The sequence below is a fragment of the Psammomys obesus genome, unplaced genomic scaffold (assembly GCF_907164565.1).
Source record: "Psammomys obesus unplaced genomic scaffold, mPsaObe1.curated_primary_1811, whole genome shotgun sequence".
Classification (NCBI taxonomy): domain Eukaryota; kingdom Metazoa; phylum Chordata; class Mammalia; order Rodentia; family Muridae; genus Psammomys; species Psammomys obesus.
This window is the reverse complement of record NW_026585580.1, coordinates 19458437-19475902: the sequence shown is the minus strand read 5'-3', so window position 1 is coordinate 19475902 and position 17466 is coordinate 19458437. Positions and strand designations below refer to the sequence as shown.

The window sequence follows — 17466 nt, the reverse complement described above, 5'->3', positions numbered from 1 at the left end:
AAGAAGAAGAAGAAGAAGAAGAAGAAGAAGAAGAAGAAGAAGAAGAAGAAAGAAGAAGAAGAAGAAGAATTTGCTGTAATAAGATATTAGAAGTGGAGTACTGTGTCACTGTTTCCTATGGACTGAAACTTTCTATTTTGAGGGAAAGAAAAGCTGTTGATACTCTTGAATCTCACAAGAAACCTGTAAGACTTAGGAAACTCATGAAACTTAGAAAGTTCACAAGGTCTCTCCCCAAGGCTGCAGAAGCAGTAAGCAGTTACTGAAGGAGACAGGATTACCCTGTAAGCTGCACAGCAGAGTCCAGGCTTGTAGCTTCCTAAGTGTCACCTGGAGTGGGTTTGGTTTGGTTTGGTTTTTGATAATGGAGCTTCTTGGTCATCAGCTCTCTAAGCTGGATTGATTGATTGACTGATTGCTTGATTTACCATTTATGCAGATTTGCTTTATCCAGATCTATTCCTACTCAGTTGATCCATGAATCCTTACAGGTTCAGTTCAATCGCAAGAAGCAGACTTCTGGACAAGCATCACTTTTTCCCCATGAAGACTGTTCAGTCTTGGAAGGTGTTCCTCTTCTTTCAGCTTCTAACAATGACAGTGTTCTCGTTCAGTCGCCATCCAGGTGTCTCTCTAGCTCTCTGCTTCTCTCTGTGTAATAATCATCATTGCGATCTCTACGCCGAGATTTATGACCAACTCTTTTTCCGTGATCTACTCTTTTCCGCCTTCTTGATCCAGAGCCATAGGATTTGGACTCTATGAAGGCAATCTTGCAAAGAGCTAATAAGAACTTTGCAGCAGTCATCTGCAGGTACTTTGGATTGTTTAATTAAAGAAATTGCTATTACGACTGTTTAATAGCACTCCCATAATCACCAGCACTGGCACCAGACACAGAGCTTGAAATATCACTGTTTGAGATCACCCGATTTCTATTCACACTCTCTTCAAATTCAGCTTCACTTGGTGTTCTTGCAGTATCCATTTTCCTCCCAGCAGGACCATAGTCACCCCTATCATATGGTGGAGGTTGGCCGAATGGGTCTGTTGGTGATGGACCTGGACCATTTGATGTTGGCATGCGATTATTAGTTGGTGGAGGAAAAAAGCAGGATTCACATGTGGAGCTGGTGGTGGGACACCTGGAGGTGGTCCCGGAAGATGAGGAGGAGGAGCAAGTGAAAGGGGAGGCCCTAGCAGATCTGGTGATCCAGGTGGAAAAGGGCTCCCTGCTGTGGTGGACCTGGAGGGGATCTGTAGCTTGGAACTGGGGGTGGGGACCCAGGAGGAAGAGGACCCAATGGAGACTGCCCAAAAGATTGTCCAGGAAAAAGAACTGGTGGATGAGGGTGGTCTCCTGGATTAGGAGGTCTTGCTGGCGGTGGAGGACCCAGACCAGGAGATGGAGGACACGGTAGACCAGGTGAGCCAGGATGGCCTAAAGGGGGACATGGTAGAGTCTGTCCAGCTGGAAAGGTGAAGGTGGCCCTCCTGGTCCTTGTGGCCCAGGAACTCTGTCCCCACCAGGAACAGCCCCTGGAAAATGGTCCTGTCCTCTACCACCTTGTGGAAATATTGCACATGAACTGCCTCCCAGAGGACCAGATTTTCCTTCCCCAGACCTGGGCCTGCTTGTGTAGCTTTCCTGGACTGCATTTCAGATGGACTCAGGGACTGTTTATTGCATGGAGTTACAACAGGATTCTGACCATGAAGTTCTCTTTTAGGCAAAAGATTCACTAACTTTTTGGAAGATACTTCAGATCCAACACCAACAAGAGCAAATCTCTTTGACTGTCCATTTGCCCGATTTTGGAACAATTTTATCTCCAAAGTATTTATTCCTGAAGAATGAGCTGCTTCAGTTAAGGCCTCATCTGTTGTTCACCAAGTTAGACTTCCAATATCCAATGCAATTCTCTTTCCAGTGTAAGTACAGACAATGTTGGGTACTGCTCCCTAACCCACATCATCACCAACAGCTGGTGGAAGAGCATCCATGTAGGCCGGGTCTTCTGGGGCTTCGCCATTATTTGTGAATGGAGAGATGACATCATCATACAAATCTGTCTTGATCATGTCCACCACACTCTGCTTCCTGGTTGAACTCTTGGCCCACATCTGAGGAAAAGTCTATGTGCCCGCACCATCCGCCATTTTCCCTCAGCCGCTGCCACCTCTTGCCGATTGCCTAAGGGGGATTTAAGTGGAATAATTTTCTTGGGTCTTTTTCTTTTCCTTTCTGTCTGAGATGAATAGAAACAGTCTACTCAGGGAAAGTATCAAAGTGAAGAGTGGAGCGGGAGAGATGTTGTCACAAATTTTATTACAATGTGTTGATGTACGTGTTCTTTTGTATTGTTAATCAATTATTAATTTCTTCCTTGGCTATAGTTAACCTCATCACAGTTTTTTTATATAGAAAAATAGAACATATTTAGGATTCAGTGTTATCTTTTGTTTCAGGCTTCCGTTAGGGTCTTGAGAACTATGTCCTGAAGGTAAGAAACAGCCACTGTAAAAACAAACCATGGTGTTTTAGGGTTTCTATTGCTGTCATGATGAAAAAACAAATTTGGGAGGAAAGAGCTTATTTGGCTTGTGCTTCTATCATTGGAGGAAGTCATGACAGGAACTCAAACAGGGCAGGATCATGGAGGCGGGAGCTGACGCAGATAGCAATGGAAGGTGCTGCTTACTGGCTTGCTCCCCGTGGCTTGCTCAGCCTGCTTTCCTATAGAACCCAGGACCACCAGCCCAGGGAGGGCCCTGCCCACAGTAGGCTCTCCCTCATTGATCACTAATTGAGAAAACATCTTACTGCTGGATCTCATAGAGGCATTTTGCCAACTGAGGCTCCTTCCTCTCTGGCGGCTCTAACTTGTGTCAAGTTGACACACAAAACCAGCCAGTACACATGGCTTCTAGAGATTTTTTTTTGTTTTACCTTTTAAAATCTCACTGTACACATGGGTTGTCTGTGGTCCTGACATGACAGCAACATGTCTGATTGCTACACTCTATAGGTGTGTATGAACTAATGAGGTCTAACTAGACACCTAACAGGGCTTTTCCTGCTCGTTCTTAGATGATTAGCCCAGAGTAAATGACCCTCTGGCAGTCCCTCAACAGCAGTGGGGAAGGGGTCAGCCACTTGGGCCACCAAAAACCTTGATAGTTCCAATTGCTAACAACTTAGTCTCCTGAAAATGCCAGCTTGGTAGAGCGATATAAATGTTACTCTCCCACATGGCACCCCACCAAGTCCCATTCTGGGTATGATAAGCCTTCTGGAATGTTCCTGATGAAGCTCTCTGGTATGTTCCTTGTTGCAGAAAGCTGAGGCTGTACACAGCTTCAAAGCTCACTCCTTCCCTCGACTTTCAGTCATTCAGACTCATCACAGCCTTTCTTTCGGCATGATGGATACAGAAACGCTGTGAGCATCAGAGCAAAGCCGGAGTCTCTGCATCTTACCGTTGCGGATGTAGGCCCCAGCCGGGGTGGGAGGCTGCCCACCCCAGCCCCCACTCCACAAACAGTTCTCCAGTTAGAAAGGTTAGCGGAAGGAGAGACTGAATGTATTAACTGTCTCCTTGGCCCTGTTGCTGCCTGACTTCCTTTGGGCTCAGCAGACGGTATTAGGCGCCAGACACATATACATGGTGCCATTTGCGTGCCTGTGTTAAAGTTGACTTAATTAGGAAGGTTTACCTCAAATACACCCTTAAACGGATTCTCCTAGTGGTGTAACATTCCCGCCTACTGCTGAAAAAGAGAAGAGGAACACAGAAAGCAGGCAGCAGCTCCGAAGCTGTGTTTACACGCATTGATGTGCAGCAGAGAAAGAAGATGGGAGTGGGGTCGAGCGAACTCCTGTAGGATAAACAGAGATAAATAATTCAGATTCTCATTATCATAGAGGTGGATAGCGTCAGTGCATGGGAGCACGCTGCCTCTGTGAGGATTGGTATGCAGAAGGTATTCAAAAACCAGAGCATGTAATCTAGCATTAATATTAACACAAATCCAAGGCAGGAATTAGCAATATTTCTAAAGTCTTATAGGATAACTGAGTTCACACCATACTGTTTGGTCCTCCTGGGCATTTTAGTAATCGGATAATAGAAATGTTGAAGTAGCTGAGATGCTCTTTATTGCTCTGTGAAAAGATCTCAACACAATGCCTTCAGTAGACAGTTTTGATAGAATGTGTTGAACAAAAAGAAATACGACTATTTTGGTTATGTGGGTATGTTTCATTAGCTCAGCCTGCGGCGGTATGACATTACATTCTAAAAAGAATACAGTTAATAACAATGAGAGTTTTTCTTTCTTTCTTGAAGACTGCAGCTGGAGTGGTTGAACACGATGTCAGGGCAATTAAGCCTAGGCGTTGCACTACCTTTGTCTGAATACCGGCAACAACGTCCTGTCTCCATGTGTTGAATAGTTATTTCTTTAGCAGAGAATTTGTAATTTATTTTGATGTTTCCTATAATTCAGACCACTATAATAAAAAAATGATTTTTTTTCAGGTAAGGAAAAAGTCTTTTAAAATAACTAGGTAGTAGAAATTAGCATTTCTCTCAGTTGGCATCGCTTCTCCTTTTTTTCTAGAGGGGAATAGATGACTGCAAAGAAAAGGGCACAGTCACTTCTGGGAGTGAAAGTGGATCAAATGCTCCTCTTGGTAAAGCACGGAAGTATAGACCCACCAGGTGTCTGGAGCCCACGCCCTGTGGAAGAGCAATCCACGAGAAAACCATCACCTGGGGTGTTGTTTTATTCAGTATCAACCTTTCTGTTTTATGTTAAATGACGATGAAGGTTCTGGAACAGGGCGATTCCCCAGAGTCTCAGCTGCCGAGATTTCTCTCCTCTCTAAAGAGTTTTATTCCATTCTGCGATGCCGAAACTGCTCTTGCTTCCCTTCACTGGTCAGTGTTAATAGGCGTAACAAAAGATAAAATGTCTTGAAACATGAAAATTCTGCTTTTTAAAAACAGATGACGAAGAAGATTGTTTAAAATCCCACTTCTGCATGCCCAGCCTGCTTCAAGCTTCTGCAGTTGTTTGGGAAGGGAGATTGGGGGTGATAGGAACGGGGAGAGATAAACCTGTCATCATTTCTGCTCCCTTAAGTTTACCCTGATGGACTTTCCTTGGTGGACACACTGAGCTGTAAGCAGGTGTCTAGAAATGCCACCATGAGTCTAGGCCTTGGGGTATTAATACCCAGCTCCATTTCCACTCATGAGTGATGTATTAAAACATTGTAGGTAATAAATTGTTAATCCGAGAAGCTCTAGGTGGTTTCTTACTCACACGGAGACTTAGTTAATGTAATACCTTGGTCATCGCTCTGACCGCCTGGTACTCTCTGTGTTATTTTCCCCAGCTATGCAAAGGCAATCAGCTGGATTGCCAGCTCCCTCTAACTCTAAGCACTGCTTAGTTCCTGCATCTATGCAGACGCACACACCTCTTCAGACAATTAAATCACACCAACCTGCCAGGGCACAGGGGGCCTCTGTGTAGCGTGCGGGCAGCCCCTCCCCTGCTCAGCACTATTGACAAATCCATCAAGGGCAGTGATGTGTTGGCTTCCACCTTACCTAGAAGGACACTAGGGCAGTGGTGACATGCTGTCACCGTGGTAACTGCGGCTGAAGTGAACAGCCTGTTAGGATAGGTGACCTCTGTTAGCGTGCGCCTGAAGATGTAGCACTCACCCGGCTGCCATGTCTCGGGGACCCCGAGGAACGGCCCAGTGCCCTCAAATTGATTCATTAGGCCCTAAACGTATCGATCGCTCCAATTTGCAGGAATTTATTATATTGATATTGGACTGATTAACATTTTGTGCCAGACTGGTTCGATACGTGCTTGTAACAGCTTTTAATGATTAATTGACTTTTATGATTCCATCTCAGGGCTGTCACTGAGCTGTGAACTGCGGCCAGGCTTGTTCCTTGACCGTCTCTCCAGTGGCACCGGGCAGTGATTGAATACTAGGAAATTAGTGTCCTTGCTGTCTCGTTTTATGAAAGATAAATGCTATGACATTTAATGCAGACCTTAATTTAGAACAGAACTAAGCAGATCACTTTGCAATTTAATCATAAACAGGTAAATATCAAAACTTGTTTAGCATTTTACAAGTTAAGCACATAGAAAACGGAGGCAAAGTGAAGGAGGCGACAAGGGAGCCGGCAAGAGGTAAAATAAAATAATGTGGGTTGGAACTGCACAGCAATTTAATAATCACGTAATTTATTAGGGGCAACATCCAAGCCCATTTTCAGCCCAGAATATACTGCTCTCATTCACTTGGTGGCGAGCCCAGGGCGTGCCGCTTGGCACAGGCTGAAAAGTTAGCATTTACCTTCAGGGCCTGCAATATTGCCTGGTGAGTCGAGGAAAATACATTGACTGATTTGCCACAAAAGTAAATAGCAAAAAAAGGGGACAGGCTCCAGTTTAATATGTGCCCCTGACACATATAAGGGGAATATCACATTCAGCATGGTTTATGTGTTACCTAAAACAACCATAAACATTATGAAAAGACGGCAGGAAAAATGAGACTTTATTGTGCTCGCTCACAACACAGAGAGAGGAGGAGGAAGGCTGAGGGATTTATGACAACTCACACCTCTTGCATTCATATTTAAAGCATATTTTCCGCCTTTCATTTTAATTAAAAGACTTAAGTTGGGGGAAACTGTCTAAACATCATGTCAAATTATTCATGTTTGTACATATTAGGAATGAGATGAAATGGTTCTGTGCAGGCTTCTTCGTTTACTGTTGAACGTTTCTCTGCCTTGCTGTGCAGGGCGAGGACACCTTGATCTACCTGATGGGAAGCAGTCAGGCGACCATTTGCTGAGGACGTGTGCTGTGGGCCTCGTCTGAGGTCTGCTCAGCCCACAGCAGTTTCCTCTGTCCCAGTTGTACAATGTTGAAAAGGACTAGAAAGCAACCCAGCCCGCACCACAGAAACACCTCAAAACATCTGTGGCTTTGATCACTTCTAAGCTGGGGCCAGGCTGTCTCCCGGCCTTACGTCTTGGGCGTTTGACCTGACATCGCTTCTATCTAAGATGGGAATGATGGCTTTCCCCCACTGTGACGTTCTGGTGCAACAGGAAGAAAGGATGAAATGGGTACCTGGCTGTCTCTGTTCCTATGCACACTCCTGCACGTGTGTACGCCCGCACACATCTTTGAATAGGGGCACCTTTCGGTAAGGCTTCACTGTCCGGCCCAGCTTAGGAGCCGTGCTTACCATCAGCAGCCCATGATCCCCCTGTTCAGCACCTGAGACCAAGCCAGGATGTCTTCTGTGTTGGAACTCAGAAAATACAAACACCCTACTCTAGCTGAATCACAGTCCAGAGCAGCAGGAGGCATTTTCAACATGTCCTTCCTTTGACCGGCTTCAGGTATTCTCCCATTGGGGCCGTTGTTTGCTGAGAAGTCTTCAACAGGCTGAGTTTATTTCTTTATGCTGGATGCAACCTTGCTCTGATGCATTTCATCTGATCCAGCCCCACACAAATGACCGCTAGACCGTGCAACACCCAGTGTGGACTGCTCCAGAGCTGTGCTTCGTGAGAAAGGATCTGCTTTTCTCCAATGTGCCAGCACACTCCATTCTCGTGATTGTTCCGTTTACTGATGGACAAGGCCATCCTCTTTTTTTTTTTTTTTTTTTTTTTTTTTTACAATTAAGCATTTTTAATATATATGTTGGCCCCCCCTTTTTTTAAACTTTTATTAGTTACACTTTATTCACTTTGTATCCCCCATAAGCCCCTCCCTCCTCCCCTCCTAATCCCACCTTCCCTCCCCCTTCTTCACGTATGCCCCTCCCCAAGTCCACTGATAGGGAAAGTCCTCCTCCCCTTCCTTCTGATCTTAGTCTATCAAATCTCATCAGGAGTGGCTACATTGTCATCATCTTCTGTGGCCTGTAAAGCTGCTCCCCCCTCAGAGGGAGGTGATCAAAGAGCAGGCCAATCAGTTTATGTCAGAGGCAGTCCCTCTTCCCATTACTATGGAACCCACTTGGACACTGAACTGTCCTGGGCTACATCTGTGCAGGGGTTCTAGGTTATCTCCATGCATTGTACTTGGTTGGAGTATGAGTCTCTGGAAAGACCCCTGTGTTCAAATTTTCTGGTTCTGTTGCTCTCCTTGTGGAGTTCCTGTCCTCTGCAGATCTTAACTATTTCCCACTTCTTTCATAAGATTCCATGCACTCTGCCCAACAGTTGGCCATAAAGTCTCAGCATCTGCTTTGATAGTCTGCAGGGCAGAGCCTTTCAGAGGCCCTCTGTGGCAGGTTCCTAACTTGTTTCCTGTTTTCTTCTTCTTCTTCTGATGTCCATCCTCTTTGCCTTTCAGGATGGGGATTGAGCAGCCTACCTCTGCTGCTGTTGCTCTCCTTTCTTGTTGAGCCACAAGGGGTCCTTGTTTCCTACCAGCTGAGTGAACTGGGAGTTTCTCCTGAGACTCTTGCTGCAGTTTACATCACCAGTGCTTTAGGAGGTGGAGCTACCTGGAGGAAGCACGCCATTACCCACCCCATGAGTGAGGGGTGCATGAGAATCGTGAATGGTGAGAAAGAAAGAAGGTTCTGGATACAAATTTGCATGACTCCCCAAGTTCCCAGAAGCGTACTGAGTGTGCAGGAAGAGTAGACAGGAGTGTTCTTTGTTCTTAGGAAACAGTCTTTCCATATAATTATAACACTGGTCCCCAAGGCATCTTCCCTGCAGATTCGAGCTGACACAAAGCTGTGCTTATTCTGCGAAGTAGCAGATGTGTGATCCAAACACACAGGGACCTCACAAGGACATTGTAGACCCATCATGTGTTGGTTCTGACCATTTTCCCCTTTGGAAGGGCTCATCCTTTTGAGTATCTCATGAGGATCACACACTCATCCCTCATCCTCTTCCTCATGTTAGAACGTGGTCATAAATGCATCTGTTTCTGCCCCCAGGATCTGTTTTCCACGGAGGGTTCCAAGACTCACAGAACATACTCGTTCCTCCTTCTTTCTAATCACGAGTCAAATAACTCACTCTTATCTTCTGTTTCTGCTGTCAGCTTCGAGTCATATTATTAGGAATTCCATAATAAATTTAATAGTGGGAAAAAAAGTATGGATTCTTCCAAGTGGACAGATAGAATACATTATCTCTTGTTTATCTTTTAGTAAACATTTTAATTCAGGTAAAGAAAGGTACAGGAGAACTGATAGTCTAAGATCAGAAAGAAGGAGAGGAAGACCTCCCCTATCAGTGGACTTGGGGAGGGGCATGCATGCAGAAAGGGGAGGAAGGGTGGGATCGGGAGGGGAGGAGGGAGGGGCTGATGGGGGGTACAAAATGAATAAAGTGTAATTAATAATAATAATAAATATTAAAAAAGAAAGGTACAGGAGTCGGAGATGTCTTACTCCAAATTTAGCTTCTATGGGAAACATTTGAAAACAAAACCAAAGTACAGAGTTTTAAGATTTATCTGTAGAGGCTGGAGGGATGCCTCAGCAGTTAAGATTATTTGCTGCTCTTGCAGAGGACCCAGGTTCAATTCCCAGCACCCACATGGTGGCTCCCATCATCCATAACTTCATTTCCAAGGAATTCAACGCTTTCTTCTGACCATCTGGGGCACCAAGCATGCATGATGTGGCACACATACATACACACAACCAAAGCACTCACACATACAATAAAAACAAAATGAGTAAGTATAATTTTAGAAAGATTTTTTAAAGATTTATTTGTGGTCAGTCAGTGATGGCACATGCCTTTGATCCCAGCACTTGGGAGATAGAGGCAGGTAGATCTGAGTTTAAGGCCAGCCTGATCTACAGAGAGAAGTTTAGAACAGCTAGAGCTACACAGAGGAACCCTGTCTCAAAAACAAACAAACAAACAAACAAACAAACAAACACAAAAAAAATTTATCTGTGTGTGCTGTGTATGTGTGTGTGTGTGTGTGTGTGTGTGTGTGTGTGTGTGTGTGTGTAGCCGAAGGCATGCATTGCAGTATATGCAGTGGCCAGCAGAGGGCATCATATTCCCTGAAGCTGGAGGCAAAGACAGTTGTGAGCCACTTGACATGGGTGCGGGGACTGAACCACTACATCATCTGGAAGAGCAGGAAGTACTTTCAACCACTGAGTGCTGAAAAAGAAAGTTTTACAATACATGTTTATAAAATTTTATTTTATATGCACACATATTTTGCTTTTTGTGCACTATGTGCATGCTTGGTACCTGTGAGATGGTGTCAGATTCCCTGGAACTGGAGTTACAGAGGGTGAGGCACTCTGACAGTGCTGGGAATCGAACCGGGGTCCTCTGCAACAACAAGTTCTCTTAACCACTCAGCCGTCCCTACGGCCCCATAAAAATATTTTTTCCATAGATTTTACTCATCAGATCTAGGAGAGACTGCCATGGCGTATTGTTGCTTCTCAATTGTAACATATGCAAAAGGCAGAGAATACACTGTATATACCGGAAGTGCTAGCACCAAGCACTTTACATCTTTATGGTAACATTGCTGTTATATGTTGTAATGTTAGTCGATAATTATTGCCTTTTATATTGATGGCATAAAAGTTAGAAAAGTATGATTCTAGCACTCGGAAGTCCGAAGAAGGAGGGTCAGAATTAGAGGCCAGTCTGTGCTACATAGTTAGATTCTGTCTCAGGAACAATGAGAACATTTTAAAAATAATTTATTTATTTTTTTATGTGATTGGTGTTCTGCCTGCATGTATGTCTGTGTGAGAGTGTTAGATCTCAGAGTTATAGACAGTTGTAACCTGCCATGTAGGTGCTGAGAATTGAACTTAGGTCCTCTGGAAGAGCAGTCAGTACTCTTAACTGCTGAGCCATCTCTCCAGGCCCTAATAAGAACATTTTTGATGACATAATCCATAGCTGACTTGAAGACTTACTTTGTTTTATTTTGGCTCACAGTACCAGGATGCAGTCCATCACAGTCGGAAAGTCATGATGACAGAAGCTCTCAGCAGCTGGTCACATCATATTTGCCCAATCAGGAAGCAGAGTCGGAGGAATGCTGTGCATCTCCCTCAGTAGTTAACCCCTTGGCATACTCCCTAACAGACATGCCTAGACACTTGTCTTCATTGTGATTATAGATCCCACCAAGGTGACGGTCAATTGCAACCATCAAAGGCAGAGGCTAAAAACTGCCATGATGTGTGAGGGTAAGAGTGAGTCAGAGCCTAAGGTCCTTGGTGCTCAGGGAGCCAGTCTGTGTTGTGTCCACATCCTAGGCCTGACGGAAGGCATCCAGATCCCATCGGCAAAGGCAATGCCTTCAGTCAGCCATGAAACTATTGTGTTCCACAGAAGCCCATGTTAGAATGAGCCACTTCAGAGATGCTGGGCACAGAGCCCAGCATGAGGCTTCATCCAGGAGTGAGGAGTAGCAGCAGGGCATAGGGAACCATAAGTCATTAAAAAGAGTGGGTAGCCTTGCCCTGTAATTCAGGCTCTGAGACAGGTAATTTGATGATGAAGTCTCAAATTTTTCTGTGGAGTGTTCTGTATACCATGGTTGAATGAGGTGATTAAAAAACTAAGAAACACAGAGTGGATGTTAGGGCATAGGGTTTTTGCTACAAGCTGACTTCTGATGGGACATTATTTCCTGTAATATCCATCCAAAGTTGCTGGGTTCTGGGGGTTGTTGCTCCACGTCCAGGATATGGAGGTGCACAGTTAACCGGGGCTATCATCCACTGGACATGGAGCTGAAGGCGGCAGAGCAAGCACAGAGACCTTTTCAGCCAGGTTGGATCTAATTAGCAGGAATTTGTCAGAGTCTGGAGGATAAGAAACATGAGCTGGAAAATTCTGAGTCATGGTGGCTGCCCTGGGGTGCAGAAGATGCGCTAGCACGGTGTCCATCCTGCTAGTGAGAGTCTGTCTTCCTCTTCAATGCTGGGCTCTGGTTCCCAGTGACACGTTCTACCTCAGGCTGAGTAGATTCCCAGTGCTAACTGCTATCTCTCTCTTCTCTCTCTTTCTCTCTCTCTCTCTCACACACACAGAGGCACACACATGCATACACTGTCCTAGTTAGTTTTTTATTGTTAACTTGACACAAACTAGGGAGAGGTACCTAAGAGTTCTATACCCAGATCCACAGGCAGCAGGAAGAGAACGTGACAAGGAGCCTAGTTTGATCTTCTGAAATCTTAATGCCCACACCCAGTGGCGCACATCCTCCAACAAGGCCACACCTACTCCAACAAGATCACATCTCCTAATAGTGCCACTCCCTATGGTTCTATGAGGGCCATTTTTACTTAAACCACTAGTTTAAAGGGAAGCTTGATGGAAGATTTGCCTCTACAAGGCTGATCTGTAGCCCCGCCTGTGGGATATTGACTTACTTGATGATTGATGCTGAAGAGCCCAACCAACTGTGGGTGACATCATCCCTTGGCAGATGGGCCTGGTGTATAAAAAGGCTAAGCATGATTCTTTCATGATCCCTACTTCATTTCCCATCTTTAAGTTCCTATCCTGATTTCCCCCAGTGATGGACTGTTACCTGTAAGTGTAAAGCCTTTCTTCCCCAAGTTCCTTTTGGATACCTTAGGATATTGCAGATAATGGGAGTGTGGGACATCCATCAAGGACAGCAGCAGATGTGGCCTGGGGCTTGTCTAAGTCTACAAGACAAGCTATGTGCACTGCTCATGGCAGAACTGGAGCCTTTTGGAACCTAGAAATTCATGAATGAATCTTGGACTCTGAACTCTGAGTTACAGGATCTGATTTACTCTGTGGAATTTGGGGTGTTGCTTTGAGCATATTGTTTTTATGTCTTGGTTCTTCTCTTTCAAAACGAGAAAGTCTCTCACAGGCATGACCCCAGGACAACCTGAGTAAGGCAATTCTTCAGATGAAGTTTCCTCTCCCCAGGTGTCTCCAGCTTGTATGAAGTTCACAATGAAGGCGAACCAGTACATGCACAGGTGTACTCAAGCACACTAAAATAAAATAAAGCCACGTTAGATCTTTAGATTAAAGCACAGTATCAGTACGGCTGATGCAGAGAAGGGCAGATTTGCACAAAGTTATCTGTTCAACACTAATCATGTCTAACATTTAGTGGCATACCTTATGTGTACCAGGCATAGCTCTTGTGTGTCTTATGTGTCTGGTCTTGCTTAATTATTACAAAGACTTTCACAAAATTCACTGGTTACAGAAGAATCCTGAGGCATGGGGAGGCAGGAGGCCATGCAGTTAACAGAGAAATCCAAGGTCTGTACTGCCACAGCCAAATGCCGGAGCACACTATCCGGCTCACCGTCATCTACAGCAAACATTTAACATGGTTAACATGATACCTGCAGCCACAGAATTTCACATGGCTTAGTACACACATAGCTGTGCCTTGGCAGTTACTGTCACTTAAGCACCTGCCAGGTAGAAATCCTTTTACACACACTGTGTACTAACCCTCGCCCATCTCAATTTTCAGTGCAATAACTGTCTTCACTAAAAACCATCGAAGTCTATGTGGTTCTAATCCAAGGTATTTCTTTTCCTTAAGTAGAAGACCAGCCTTTGCCCTCTGCAGAAGACTCAGAGACTCATCCCTTTTCTCTGTGTGGCTCTGTCCCATAATGCATAGGTCTATTTTCTCTACCATACAAAGGGTGCACTAGAACAGAGGTTTCCAAAATAAAACTTAGCTCCAAGGTGAGCAATAGGAGGTATTTGATGAGGATGGAGGCATGGCTGGGGCTCTTCACAACTGTAGGAATGCCTTGATCTCTCCATTTCCAACTGTGTTTATCTTCCTGTTTTAAACCGTATGTAAGGCCCCAAGTACCTCCACTGATTGGTTGAAGAACCAGAAACTTAAGCTTTATATTTTTTCTATTTCTATACCATAGATAGAAAGATACAGATATATTCATGCATGATTATATATCTCTATTCTAGATTCTTAATGTGGGAAGAAATGAAATATTTATGATTTTTTTTAGATCTATACATTTTCCTATAGATAGCATCCTTCCTTCCTTCCTTTCTCTGTTTCTTTTCTTTCTTTCCTATTTATTTATTTATTTATTTATTTATTTATTTATTTATTTATTTATTTGAGACAGGATTTCTCTATGTAGCCCTGGCTGTTCTGAAATTATGTAGACCAGACTGGCCTCGGACTTGCAGAGATCCACCTGCCTCTGTCTCCCAAATGCTGGCCTTATTTCATTCTTTTTTACGACCGAGCAAAACTTTCTGGAGCAGGTGTACCACACTGTCATTTCTCATTCATCTGCTGGTGGATGTCTTAGCTGATTTGATAATCCATGCCACTTGAATTTAAGAAATGACATTAATGCTGATGGTCAACATGCATATTTCATTTGTATAGTCTTCAAGGCATAGAAACCTCTCAAAGAAAATGGTCTTCTCCAATCTGTATCACTTATTGTCCATCTTCTCACCTTGTTACAGTTTGGTTCTCAAATGTCTCCCAGAGCCTGCATGCTAAAGGCTTACTTGTCAATCTCTGATGGTGCTGGAGATAGTGGAACCTTTGAGGGGTAGAGCCATGTGGGAGGAAAGTTAGATCCTTTCTAACTTTCTGGGAGTGTGCTCTGAGACGGAATATTGGGACCTATCCTAGTTTTCTTTCTGTTGATGTAGTAAAAGAAACAAAAATTCATGACCCAGAACAACCTGGGAGAGGCCACAGAGAATGCCGCTCGCTGGCTTGCTTGAGCTGGCTTACTCCCCTTGGCTTGCTCAGTTGCATTTGTCAGACAGTCCATCTGCTCAGGGGTGGCACAGCTCAGTGTGGGCTGGGTCCTCCAACATCAATTTGGAATCAAGAAAATGCCCTGCAGACATGTCTACAGGCCAATTAGATAAAGGCAAGCCCCTAGCTGAAATAGCTTCTTCCTAGGCGCGTTTGGTATATGTCAAGTTGACAAAAACTAGCTCTCGCTGGATTTAGAACATTCCCTTCCCTCCCTTCTTTCTGGCCTCCGTGAGGTAAGAAGCTTGGCTTTGCTGAGTGCTCCTTGCCATGGACTGAATGAAAGGGGCCACGTGCTATATAAATCTCTCTTCTGTTAAGTCGCCTGTCTCAAATATTTTGTCACAGTGACAGAAAGCTGATGAACACATAACCTGAAGCATAAATCTCTGAAGTGGAACGCTTTTACAACTGAGATCATTAAAATGACTTGAATTTCTCCAGAGCCACAGCTCCTCACTAATTCGACCACTAAGTAAATGAGTAAGCCTGAGGAAGTCACCTTGAATCATGCCACAGTTGGGTTTTCCTAACATCAGGTCTTCCTAAGTCTCCCCTCACCCCTAGTTGTGGACTGTTTCCATTATAGAAAACAATACAAAATGCACCACTCCATTACGTGGCAAACAAGGAGTCCGTGGCCCAGAGTACAGTGCAGTCTCTGGCGTGGTGGGCGTCACACCCAGCTCTCTAGCTCAGATTCTGTACCAGGAGTCAGTCTCAGCACTGGAGGGTTTGGTTTGAGCACAGGTGTGCCCTTGAGTTGTCTAATGGAAGAATTTTGCTGTTAATAGTTTCTCTGATGAGCAGGATTTGCTTTAGGCTCTGTCTAGATGATATATTTCTTCAACCAAAGAGTGGAAACTCAGATGGTTTGTACCATATTTTTGTATATTTAGAAACAGCTGTTTGATTGACTGGATTTTTAATTTTTCATGGGAATGTTTGATGTCGGGAACACTGCACTGTCAGAGTCCTCTGAGCAAAGAAAAGATTTATGTAAAAGGTTTTTCCCATAGCTATTTTATATTTCATGAAATGAACAGAAATTTGATGGCTGAAGAAATGATCCTTGTTTCCTCCACACCAAAGTATTCAAAAGTCCTGGCTACTGTCCCCACTCTTGCACCTGGCCACCTGAACTTCAAAGCTCACTTGGTTGTTCTAAGCCCCTCTGTCACATTTTAGAACTTGTCTTTCATTTTGTGGCTTGTTGTTATGTATATTTTGAATAAGCAACCTTAACTTTTGGTCAACCTTCTTAAGTCTCTGAGATGCAAACAAAACAAAAACAAAACAAAAACAGGCCAATGACCTTTGAGCTTTGAGCACAGTAGCTACCCATGACATGTTTATTAGTACATAGTCAATCAATATTAGTCATTAATGTCTCACATACTAAAACATCAACACATCATTACTGTTATGCAGTAATAAAATATTGCTATAAATTAATATATAATTGCTAATGTAAAGTATACTAAACTGAACAGAATGCTACCCCTTGCAGTAATACATGTGGGTAAGAGAAATGACTCAAACGCTTTATGAAACCCTGACTGGAAAGGAGCCAATACTTATTTGACTTTATTGTAGATGGTAAAAACAGAACTAGAAGCTGAAAAAATGGTTTCACAGGATCCACAGCTTGTAGATGAGAGAAATTAAGGCTGTTGAAGGAACTCCCTCAAGAGTGTACAACCAGTAGCCAGACAGCCTGAAAGTTAACCTGGGCTAGTTTTGTTTGAAAGGCCATTCTCCTTCCACCTCACCTCCTTTGGCCTAGCTCTTTCATGAGTCTTTCTGAAGTATTTCTACCTGCCTGGAAAATTCTACTGCTAGACTGAGGCTGATGGAAAAGAATGTGAAACTCATGACAAAGGTCGACCCCTGTGAAGCTCAGAGGCGCAGATGGGTGAGGGCGCCTAAGACCTGGCTGTAGAGGGACTCAGTGACAGGCTGCCTGTCTTCTCCCAACCAAACGCCAGGGCTCAGTGCCCTCCCCCCAGCCCCGCTGAGTGCAAAGCCCAAGCAAGGGGGAAATGATGAAGGAAGGCTTACTTGCTTCAGCAAGCAGCATGCTGGAGATGATTGTCAAGACTGTGCCTCCCCAGAGCAAGTAGGAAGCACTTGCTGTGGAATGCATACATGCTCAGATAAGAAAGACTGTTCCATGCATGGAGAGGAGTTAAACTCCTGCTCATGCTCAGTTTGAGGTTTTCCATTGCATGGCCAAAAAAACAGAACCAGAGGATTTAATATTAAAATAAGGAAAGTTTTTTTCTAGGTCACCCCCAAAAAAAATGAGTCAGTGATTTGAGCTGGATCCTGGCAAATTTCACAGGCCTGCTGGAGGAGCTTTATTTGAAACAAACAAGCAAGCACACAAACAGCAAGAACAACGAAACCTGGAAGGAGGCACATAAACACTCATTTACAGGGCCGTAGCTCTCGCCCATGCAAGCACAAGTCATTGTACCTGAAATGCCTGCCTGCCTAGCAGCTAACATCCTGTAGGTTTGGCAAGGCTCCGTTTTGGCATGATGGGATCCTCATCTCCTAGAATAACTGAAAAAGCATTGAATTAGGGCCCAGGATACCCAGGAAAGCAAG

The 17466-nt window shown here is 44.3% G+C and overlaps 1 pseudogene; it reads right to left on the bottom strand.

Moving 5' to 3' along the window:
- Positions 1–610: 610 nt before the first annotated feature.
- LOC129677462 (cleavage and polyadenylation specificity factor subunit 6-like) lies at positions 611–5796 on the bottom strand (annotated as a pseudogene).
- Positions 5797–17466: the final 11670 nt, after the last annotated feature.